This window comes from Cryptomeria japonica, chromosome 11 (genome assembly GCF_030272615.1).
Source record: "Cryptomeria japonica chromosome 11, Sugi_1.0, whole genome shotgun sequence".
NCBI lineage: Eukaryota > Viridiplantae > Streptophyta > Pinopsida > Cupressales > Cupressaceae > Cryptomeria > Cryptomeria japonica.
The window spans coordinates 86,111,702-86,123,732 of NC_081415.1; the positions used below are offsets into that span (position 1 = coordinate 86,111,702).

Genomic DNA, 12,031 nt, shown 5'->3' on the forward strand with positions numbered 1-12,031 from the left:
CATCTCAGCAGTGGATGCACTACAAGGATAAGAGGCTATGGAAAACTCAGAGAAGAAGGTAGATCACAATCATATTGACTGACATAGGACATCAAAGGCAATCATGAAGGAACTGACAATCTATACTAGCCCAATGAGCAAAGAGCAAGGAAAAGGACAATTCAAATGAATAAGAACTGTGACAGTAAAGAAGCATTGTGAACAGCATACCAAAGCAAACAACAGCATGAATACAAATTTGAAGATAGTCAAAATTAGGGAGTAAAGGCCAGCGGATCACAAGCACTATTGGATTGGCATTCCTATACTTCAAATGGGATGACAATACCATGAATACTCCAGTGAAGGAAGAAACCTACAGATGATACTTTAGAAAACGGGTTAAAGATGACAACCACAGTAAAAGCATTGACAATGTGCAGCATCTCAATAAGTAGGAGTCACTAGACACATCTTTGTAGCCATGTTTTCATAGGCATTCATCTTATTGTTGGTTTTATTGAGATACTTGTATTTTTTCAAGAAAAGATGCATAGTAGTAGTCACTTTGAAAAGCCAAGACAATCAGTTAATAGATGGTCAAGGATATGGTTTATTACAACACAGTCAAAATGTGAAAAAGGCTCTGTTGCTCCTGCAAATGCAAAGAAGAAACCCCAAAGATGATAATGAAATATACCAACAGTCACAGCATTAGTATGCATGAGAACCATACACAATGACAAGGATAGCCAACAGGAAAATGTGAAAAAGGGCAGTCCCTCGCAGTCATCATAGGGCAATGTTAGGACAGTCATGTTGGGAGTGACAAAAGTAAAAAGCCCATATAAGCAGTAATAAGTAAAAAAATACAGTAGACGGTGCTTGAAGAAAGGCTCAAGAAAATTAAAGAAAGAAAAGACTTGCAAAAGAAGAAGACAGCCAATTATAAGGAATGAGGTCAGAACTTTCTTAAAGGCAGTGGCTGTATCAGTTTAGAAGAAGCAATGAACAGTTATAGATGTTTGCAACTATATAGGGCAGTTGGGCTTTGTTTTACTGAGTTGGATGGTGGTTGAGAGCATCTAGGGAAGAAGTTTGAAGAGTCATAATGAAAGAGATCAGACGTAGTGACCAGCAAGCAAGGATAAAGGTAGAAAAGGTCAACATCCATCAGCTTTAATGCCACCTAAGAGTTCCAACACTCAAGAAAAGTAAAGGAGAGTTTCTAGCACCAAAAATGGAGCTGACCAGGTCATAGGCTTCTAGACATGTCTTTTCATGAATAGATTCTAGGTTGCAAAATGTTAGGACTCAGATCTAGGCTAATTTGTATGCTTATCAGCAGTTGGATACTCAATTCTGACTTTTGTTTTGCTAAGTATTATGGCTTGTAGCTCTTTCCTAGCAAAAATATGTTAGGATAACCGGTGGACAACTGAGAGGGGGGGGGTGAATCAGTTGTAAACAGATTATAAAACTTTAAGCACAAAAAACCTTTTACCGGAATAGCAGATATAACAATTAAGCACAAACATAAATCACAAAACAATTACCAACCATCCATAACACAGAACACCATGATTTGTACGTGGAAAACCCGGTAAAGGGAAAAACCACGGTGCGAAGCCTACCCACAGTCAGATAATGCTTCTACAGTAAGTATGTGATTACAATAAGAGGGGCCTGCACATGCAGGAAGGCCAACAGCCTAGAACGCACTACTCATCACAAAAGGAGCCCCACTAACTACAAAAGAAATCCAGACTACAATCCGGAAAGATGAATGAACTGCAAGAATAGCATCTCCTATGCCTTAGTACAATTTTGGTTAAGCTCAATACCGAAGGTCTTAAACCTCTTACACAAACCCAATTTGATCACCTATGATCGACCAAAATCTCTACATATGATTACAACCTTATTCGCACACAAATAATCCCATAACCTTAATCCCATGATCTACAAAGAGATCTTACATCATATTTATACCAACCAGAGACCTAAACAATTAGGTCGGTCACCTAAAAGATAATACAATAAATCTATTACATAATTCCACAAACCAATGATAAACCAAGTCGGCCTAAGACCGAAAAGACATAAACCAAACAATAAATCCAACCGGTAACACATCAGGAGCATCAACCAACACGTTACATAAACCGGTCCATAACCTAGAATAAGATTAAGATAGAATAGGTCTGGTCCTAAATGCAAACACCATCGATCAACTGAAACACGAACAAGATAACCATAACCATAACCATCCTGATAACCTTCTAGAAGCCGCACCAACACCACTTATCAGATTCATCAAAAGATCTTCAACAAAGCTCTGCCGATAAAACCCTTACCGGTAACCAAAAAGCTTACTAGAACAAATGATAGCATCTGGATCATCAAATCCCAAACCAATTGAATGTGATACGCATCAGGAACACATGAATAACCAATCCAAACCAACTCCACAAGCCAAAACATATCCTCGGTATTTTCATCAAAATCCAACCACACTACCGGAACCCGGTAGACAGCAAAACAGCTATTGTTGACATCAATGCAACACATAATCAATTCCTCCAAATTGCCGACAAAATATACTATTTTGTAACTCAAAATCAGTCATTATATGACTCAAAATATATGTAATTTCATCATTTTTAATGAAATTACAGATTATGTACGATTGTAGCAGCACCTTTTAAGCAATATAAAGTTCCAGAATTTATCTTCTCAATACTGCTTTATTGTATGCAACAGATGGATTGATGAGTGTTTCATGTATTTTATTACAAAATCTTCAAGCATTGGTCCCTAAATAGTGTGTTCTATGCAGGTTGTAAGTTGTGAGGTGATAAAAACAGTTTTGGTTGTGAAATTTATGTTTCCCTTCCAAGAATTGCAAAAGAATGATGCCTTCTTACAAAGCAATGCTGTGTAGATACATGAAAACTTTTGAGCTGTGTAGAGAATGACTGAAAATTTGAATATTTGTGTGTGTAAAACAGCAACATAGGTCTGAAACATCAATTAGGTGCATCACCAACAACGTAGTATATTTTTATTTTCAGGCACTCTTTCCCCTTTTCCTTTGAAAGTCAGTAGTTTAGAATCAGTTTTAGGCGATTAGGATCATGAACCAGCCTTCTCTGGAGGCCCACTCCAACTTTTAGGCAACCCACAAGCCTAGGAGTGTTCTCATGCATCAACAGGTGGTTAAGTTGAGAGCTTAATCATGAGTGCAACTTTGTTGATAACAAGTGCATAAGAGATACAATTCCCATTGATGATGAAGTAGGTGAAGAATGACTTATTTGTTATAAAATGCACAATAGAGGGGAGGCTGCAAAATTTTAGAATGGGTGAAGCATGTTTTCTATTTACTCTATCACAAGAGGAGCCCAGATAGTGGTGGCAGCTACATAAAGGCCCAATGATGCTAGTTACTTCGTTGTTGAGAGACCAGTCTAGTTTTAGCTTTATTTAGTGTATCAAGAGGAATGGTGTCACCTCTACAAGAGCAAAGAAGATAGCTGCTATAGAAAATGCCTTGGACCTCTTGAATCACCAAATATTTTGTAATATCCCCAAATAGAGATAATGAAAAAACAACAAAATATCGACAAATATGCAACAGAAAATTCTGAAATTTTATTTGCAAATAGATAAACCTTCAACAATAGAAACTCAGATCTACACTCAGAATATTTTTCTTATTTTCTGTGAATTTAAAGAAATTTCTGTAATGCCAAAAATTTACAACAAACACACATAAAACTGCCCAGAAATCTTAGAAACAGCTAACATTAATTTTCTGAGATGAAAGTAATCAGAAATGTACTGGGTAATGCCCAAATACCTCAAAAAATGCCTTCAAAACCCTGGGTCTTCAGATTCACAATCATGTCCTTTACTTGTTTTAATTCTTTGCTGACCACCTTATGTCTTTCTTTAAATTTCTTGATCTGTTCCCTAAGCTTCCTGATGCATTCATTTGCTTCTTTGATGTTTTCTAATAATTCTCTGTTTTCATTTTCTGTAATTTCAAGATCTTCAAGAGCTGCCTTAAGTTCTCCATTTTTATCAAATTGACATTCTCCTAGGAACTCTTCTAGGAGAGATTTAGGTGCCATATGTTTAACCTCCAAGATCTCCTTCAAGCTGTTAGGCTCATTCAAAGGACTAGGCTCTAATACCAATTGTTGAACATCCGGAATACTAAGAGGGGGAGGGGGGATGAGGGAAGGGTGAATCAGTATTCCCTTAAGCGCATTAAAGCTTTTAAATAACCATCCACATAACATAACTAATTGCAGTAAAGAGAAACGAAATCATGAAAGCAACACACAGCACATGACACCAATATTTTTGTGTGGAAACCTGTAAGGGAAAAACCACGGAGAGGTTTAACTCTCAATATCTTATAACAAGTTATAATATTTGACTTAAGGATTTGTGTTTTTCGCCAACTATCACGGTTGAAAGTTCCCATGACAAACGTTATTTTACAATCCCATAGAAAGTGAAGAATTTCTTTGCAAAATTCTTGCACTCGCATACACAGGAAATTTCTCAATCAGTATTCCCTTAAGCGCATTAAAGCTTTTAAATAACCATCCACAAAACATAACTAATTGCAGTAAAGAGAAAAGAAATTATGAAATAAACACATAGCACATGACACCAGTATTTTTGCGTGGAAACCTGTAAAGGAAAAACCACAGAGAGGGTTAACTCTCAATATCTTATAACAAGTTATAATATATTACAAACTGCTCATTGCCCAAAAGATGAAGGTTCACTACCCACAAGGGAACAAGTAGACAAAAATGAACTGTTATGGTTGCATCTTACATATGCATGGAGTACAGTTCCAATTAGGCTCAGTAGACAGACTTTGCACACTTTATTAGCTCTTTTGTTATTTGCATTTGCTTTAATCACATATCACCGCATCATATCACATCCGATCACCATGTCACACATCAACATCATCATCAAAAACATATAACACATATATTGATCTATATCTCAAGTCAGACACACATCCCTTATCTAATAAGTCGATTTCCAAAAATACTTTACACGCTAACATCAAGATGTTTCATACATTTCACCCACATAGGTCGGCCAAGATATAACAAAAGTTAATGCTAACTAGAATACACATGTTACCCACAATGCTTGATCATGTCCCAAAACCGTAGGACCAAAAAACAATCAATTGATGAAATGCAAATGCCCAAACAAACTGCTATGTTCATGAGGAACAAAGCAACTGACAGGTCGAACTGCCAAACCATGTATCTCACCTTCCAAACATTGATAACACGTACAAACTTGAATAAAGGTACATCTAATACTCATAAGTATATTGTCCAAACCATGAACCATATCTATAACTGTGGAGCAACGCGGAACAAAACATGACGAACAGAATCACCGAATTACCGAAGCAACAACAGCATAAGTCAACAAAAGCCACTCAGTCAAACAATTTATGTGCTTCATTTATGATTCCACGTCTTGCAAGCATGTCTACGGGAGCATTTCTAACTTTAATATCTAACAAAAATCCTCCCACTGTTATGCTTTGATGCATGTTTGTACTGAGTTTCAAAACTTGCATTTTGCACAGGCAGGTAGGATGCAAGTAACGGTTGTGGATTTTGGTTTTACTGCTGCTTATTGCATTTGCTTGAAAGTTGCTAGAATGTGCTCAGCAAATATGTTTTGCACATAACCTTTGATTTGCATTCCATGAGATGCGAACTCTTCGTTTGCTTTAAAGTTTCTAACATGTGCTTACCAAATATGGTTTGTGCATAACCTTTATTTGCACTCCATGAGATGCAAACTCTTCATTTGCTTAAACATTTCTAACACCTTTCTCAACAAATATGAAGACAATTATCTTTGGTAATTATAATAACTACCTCTTTCTTTAGCTATTGGCCTTTAAAGCAACTTAAACAAGTTAGTGACATAGCCCAGCAATCATATTAGTTCCCTACTGTTGGTGTAAATGAGCTCCTTCATAACTTATCAGTGAATTTAAACGTTTTAGCATTTCACCCAAAAGCCCAATCCAATGATTATTGCTTACTCATCTGCCTTTTAAAATGATTTGACAACTAGACAAAGTGACCGATCAACTGTCTTCATCAACTTTTCAAACTTTCTTAACCTTATCGCTGTTTTGAAGCACTTGAGCAACTAAGTGAAATGGCAATGTCAAGTATTTTTGTAGGTGTTGAGAAACACATTAACGACTTGCTTGATGGTTTAAGAAACTTATAAAATGATTGAGGCATTCACAAGCTCGGAAAGTTCTAAAACACACAAACTTGCCAATGAGACTTTTATTGCTGATATGATTTGAATGGCATTACAACTCTTTTTTGGGGGTATCCAGTAGACTGGCAACTATAAAACACGCACCAACTTACCGATTATTACCAAAAGCTTCAGCGTTTTGTATGTGTGCAAGATTTGTTTATCTTACCAAATGCTATAAACTGGAGTAATTCACTTTTGTACCATGCACAATATGTGCTTTGTGAAAATCTTGAGAATAGTGAAACCCATACTTGAGTTTAAATATCACGTGAGGTGATATTAATTGGTTGAAACTTTTATTTTCTCTTCTATATGCCAACCCTCATTGTGTCCCATGACATAACATATCTTCAAGATATATTGTCAATCAGTTCCACTGTTTTGTCTGTGATTTTTTATCTAGAAAGGGTTTCACACTAATCATGATGAATTTTTATAATCAGTTGTTCTTGCAACTCACAGCAAGCTGCGTCACTACTTCAATAGGTCGAAAGTGAGATACTGAGTGATTTTTCCTTGACATGGTAAGAGGCCTAAGAGTTGCAAATGATTGGGAATATCATTGACTAGGTCCTTAGTAAAAGATTCAACACAAGTTTAAAATTTCAAGTTCAAAAATCAGGCTAACAAGATTAATTAATATTAAGGTTAGCACTGTGAATAAGTTTTATATTTGTTAGTATTGTGCTAAATTGCTAAAGATACCACAATGTTATATTGTTGTTTTATTTATGCTATAGTTGGGAATTCATTCCTAATTTCTAGGAAAGGTAGTTTCATTTTTTGGCTTAAATAGTAAGTCATTATACAATATAAAAGTTACTGGATTTAATAATAACAATAAGGTATCAGAGCCATCAGATGGCATTCGTATGTGAGGGATGGGAGTACAATTATTGTTTGTGGAGGTGGCAGAGAATCTGAATATCTTGCTGTTGATATTCCAGACATAAGCCATCGTTGCTGATTCAAAAAACACTTCTTCTGTTGATTCAAATCATTTGATCTGCTGGGCATCCAATAGAGACTTTACCTGCCAAGAGATGCAAGAGAGCAGCACTCATCTTAAATCTGAATTGTGATTGCTGAAACTGAAAGAAAGATGTCAATGTGGTCTATCGAAATGCCTCGCAAAGCTACCTGAGAATTTTAAGCACAGCAGCAGTAGAAGGATGCAGGTGCAGCTCTAGACAATAGCATTTTTTTTCTTGAAAGGGTGAACTGCTAAAAGAAATGTGAACAGTATTATTTTGTACACCAGCTGTGTGGCATTGAAGTACTTTCAATTAGAAATCTTTGTTTAACAGAAAATTGCTGTTCAGCATGAGAATTTCTTTCAAAGATGTTGCAAAATTACCTTAAACATTATAAAAATTATGAATATTTACCTTAGTTTCGACTGGGAGAGGATTAATCCTGTAACTTTTGACTGGGAGGGCATTTTTGCCTGAAACTTGGGCACATTGTGAATATTAGCATATTGCACATCCCTGTTGTTTACTTTTGCTCCAGCATTTTGCAGTCCATAAATTTAATTGTTTCTATAAATTGCCTGAAAAGATATTGTTAATTTAATATCTGTCAAGCCATAAGAAATTTTCCCATGTTGTGTCTAGTAAAGTAGTTTTGTTCCAGCTCTAAAGGATCTCCAGATATAATTGTTTTTATCAATCCCAAGTCTAGTGGAGTGTGTTACCATGACAGGAATTCAAATATTGCTTTCACTTGACTCTCAAAAGTTGACTGACAAAAAATACAGTATATGGAGTCACAAAATACTCAGCATTTGTATCATAATCTTGATCAAATCATAATGAACAAGGAGGCACAACTGCAAGATCATCCAAAGGATGATGACAACGTAAGGCATAAGGAAGCTTTAATGGTTCTAAAATTGTCTATTGTTGAGACACTGGTGCCAGAGCTTAGAGATGCTACAGTAGCTTCGAAATTATGGGAAAGTACCAGAACAAAATGTCAAGAATCTGAGACCAAGGGAGCTTTATATTCAAAAACTCTTTTGTTTTTCACTAAGTTGCAAGGAGGACCTATTTCTAATGATCTTTTGCATGTTAAGGTTCCAATGATCAATTGTTAACCATTAAAATGTCAATGGATATTCAAGATTCGGTTGGATTGATAATGCATAATTTGCCACCCTATTTGCCTCTACTTGCAGACACTCAAGAATTTGATTTTGAGAAGTTCTCATCACTTCTCTTACAAAAGGAGTGAAGGCAAGAACAGTCAAAAGGAACAACTTCAAACATCTCAGAGAGTGCATTCAGTGCATGAAGCAAGAACAAAGAAAAACAAAATAAAGCAGCTAGTTTATTGGGTGAATCTTTAAAGAGCAATATGTCAATGCAAAGATTCAAGAGGAAATGCTAATGTTGTAAAGAGCCAGGGCACTTCAAGAAAGATTGACAAAATTCACAACACGATCTTGTAAGTGGTTAAAGTAAGTCACAGTATGCAAATATAGTTGAGGAGAGTGAACAAGGAGCAACAGATAAATTCACTTTTGTAGCATCACAGAACTAGTTTATATAGTCCACAACTTGGCATTTCGACTATAGTTCATCTAAGCACTATACATGTCTGAAAGACTAGTATTTAAGTTATGTTAAGGATAAGAGTAATAGTGAATTTGTTCCTTTGGGTGATGGTTGGACCACTTTTTAAAAAAGGTTATGGGAACGTTAGGGTAACATTGAATTGGTGTAAATTATACATTTAAGAATGTTCTCTATATTCCTAACATGAACCAAAACCTACCATCTATAAATGAACTGTCAGATCACTATGAATCCTAATCTTTGTGTAAAGTTTCAAGGAAGCATGTGTATGGTAATTACACTTCAAGATTATAAAGTGATTGCTGTTGGCATAGGTGAAAAGAGATTGTATAAATTGGTTGATCCCAGAATAGCAAAAGCACATGAACTTGCAGCAGTTGAGACTCTGAGAGTACTAGTAATTACCATACATTTGTCTATGCTTAGTAAGACTAATATGGTGGATGGGCTTCCATCCATTCAAGAAAGTGAGAATGTATGCATAGGGTGTTAGATGGGAAAACAAAGTCAATAACAATATGATATTGACCAGGCATGGTGAGCCAAAGTGTGATGTCTTCCATTGGGGTATACCTGATTTTTGCCCAAAGTAACAAATCCAACAACGTACTTTATTTACAAATAGTATTCTATAATTAAATCATACAATAGTTATTGAACTTTTAAAAGTAAATAATCAATTAACATTCAAGAAATGATAGACATTATCACCTTTTTGGATCTATTCTATAGTTTCACTTCCAACAACCAACCATGGTAGTGATTAGAGGGGAAATTATGACAGGGCACCCGGAAACTATTCACCACAACTAAGCCTAACGGCATGGAACATCCAACTAGGACAATTTGACCCCTCGGCCCATAAGTGGGAGGAACTCCCATCCATCCAACTTGGAATGGTGTGCTTACATTGTGGGAACAGGTCTGCTGCAGCTCTCAAACATGTTTCCTTCTAATCAATAAAGATTGATTGTAGGGAAATGAATAGATTAATTTGCTAATTATAGGAATCTAAACAAATTAGCAATTCCCATTAAAAACTAGATCAAAAATATATAAGAGATTATATATTAGACAATATATTCAATCAAATTGCATACCAATGACTTGCTAGATCACAAGTCTGTTGTTTTTTGAATGCAGATTTGTTGAGACCTTTTTCACACATCGCCCCATTGCAAATGGGGACGCTCCTTGCTTTTTCTTTTTAGGGTTTTTGTTAGAGTCGCGCAACCTTCCTGGCACCAATTTTGTCAATTTTGAAAGGTCCGAGTTTTGGAAGTCATGAGTCAGTTTGTGCAAGCCATGGTTAGAACAGACTCTAGACACTGTCAAAGTGCCTAGAAAGGCCGAAGGACGAAGATTGCAATTGATTTGAGTGGATTTGGACAACTTTCTATTTTTGGAAAGTTTGCTTTTTCGCTTTTTCCTATTTTTTAGGAAGTTTTGTTTTTGGCACTTTAAGTACGATTCCTGAAATGGCTATTTTTTGGAACGTTTTTTCCTATTTTTTAGGGATGCTTGTTTTTTCTATTTTTGGAAAGGGGATCTAGGGTTTGCATTATTGGCTCTAAGTTACAATGAAAATAATTGTCAAATTCCTCCAAAATTCCAGTTTTGTTCAAAAAAGCCAATTTCCTAAATTTTAGGGATCTGGAGGAATTCAATGGATGAATGATGAGTGGCTTTCAAATTTCAAACAAATCCGAGAAGGATTGCACAAGTTATGAAGATTTGAAGTTTTGATCTCATGGTGCATGAATTTCACCAAGTCCGTCCTCCTTGGTGCCTAAAATGAATGAAATCTGCCCTTGGTTGAGTGTGAGATGCATGAAGTTAATGAACTCCGCCCACGGAGAAGGTGCATGAAGTTAAGGAAGTCCGCCTTCATTGTGCATAAGTTCAATGAAGTCTGCTCATGATGTGGTTCTTAACATTCACCAAGTATGCCTTGACATGGTCACAAGTGTCATGAACTCCGCCCTTAGTTGATGATGCGGTGCACAAGAATGATGAACTCCACCCTTACCTTGGTGCACAAGATTCTTTAAGTCCACTTATCCTTGGTTTCTAATGATCACAAAGTTCGCCCTTGATCAACATGAATGGTGCACAAACTTAACCAAGTTCGCTCTAGAAGAGGAACATACGAAGTGCAAGGTGCAAAATGCAAGACAAGTCCGCCTAAGAGTATAACATGAAGTGCATGACTTCAAGGAAGTCCGCCTAGCATCATATTGAATGGTGCACAAGTTTAGCAAAGTCCGCCCAGGTTTGGGTCATGAAATCAACCAAGTCCGCCCTCAAAGAAACATGCTAAATTTGGAGTAAAAGAATATTCCCTCATACTGTCAGCAAGATATGATATTCAAGTTCGAACTAAAGGTAGATTTAGAAAGTTTTCAAAAGAAGAATACTGAAGAATAAATTCGAATTGCAACTGAAAACCAATTTAGAAACTTTCATTTTGAGACTAAGATTGAAAGTTCGAACTGGATAAGGAGATGACAGTTCACTGCGGTCCAATTTAGAAACTTTCTTTGCAAATTCGAAAGACTAAAGACTGAATAGAAACTAATTTTGGAAGATTTACTGAGTTTCTAAATGAAGAATTAGAACTCCAATACAAATACAATTCATTCTTTCATTTTCTCATATGAAGTTCGAACTTGGGAGAGCAAGACACGAGGAGGAGAAGATTTTAAGAGTCTTTGTACAGATTTCCAGAGAATTTCGAAGGTTTTCAAGAGCATTTTAAAGGCATTTCAAGTGCAGATTCAAAATTTTCTGAGACAAGCAGCACTTTCTTACTTCTCTCTTGTCTAGATCCTGAAGGTGACACAGTTTTTCAAGACAAATTCTCATGGTTTTCAACCTGGTTTTTCAAACTTTGATGAAGTTTTTATCTATGTTACCCCAAGTTTCCAGGACGGGGACGGCAGGGGACAGGGGTACGCGTTTCCGGGACGGTGATTTTTTTTGCCAATTTTGGGGACGGCAAAGGGGACAGCTATATAAAAGTAGGGAAAATTAAAATATATAGGGAAATTTTAAATATTCATATGAAAACATGGATAAAACATGCACATATCCATTATAGAACCTTAACATATAAGAACTTGTAGAGTTCT

General features: G+C 36.2%; 1 protein-coding gene and 1 long non-coding RNA gene across 2 annotated transcripts in view; both read right to left on the reverse strand.

The window, feature by feature from the left end:
• Positions 1-12,031, reverse strand: part of LOC131079326 (phosphoribosylformylglycinamidine cyclo-ligase, chloroplastic/mitochondrial) — a 74,786-nt gene that overhangs the window by 22,824 nt on the left and 39,931 nt on the right. The gene's annotated exons all lie outside the window — the stretch shown is intronic.
• Positions 7,121-7,984, reverse strand: LOC131079327 (uncharacterized). The gene is made up of 3 exons (XR_009113953.2): positions 7,710-7,984; positions 7,462-7,545; positions 7,121-7,354 (listed from the first exon to the last, which is right to left on the reverse strand). It is a non-coding gene; the product is annotated as an uncharacterized LOC131079327 (long non-coding RNA).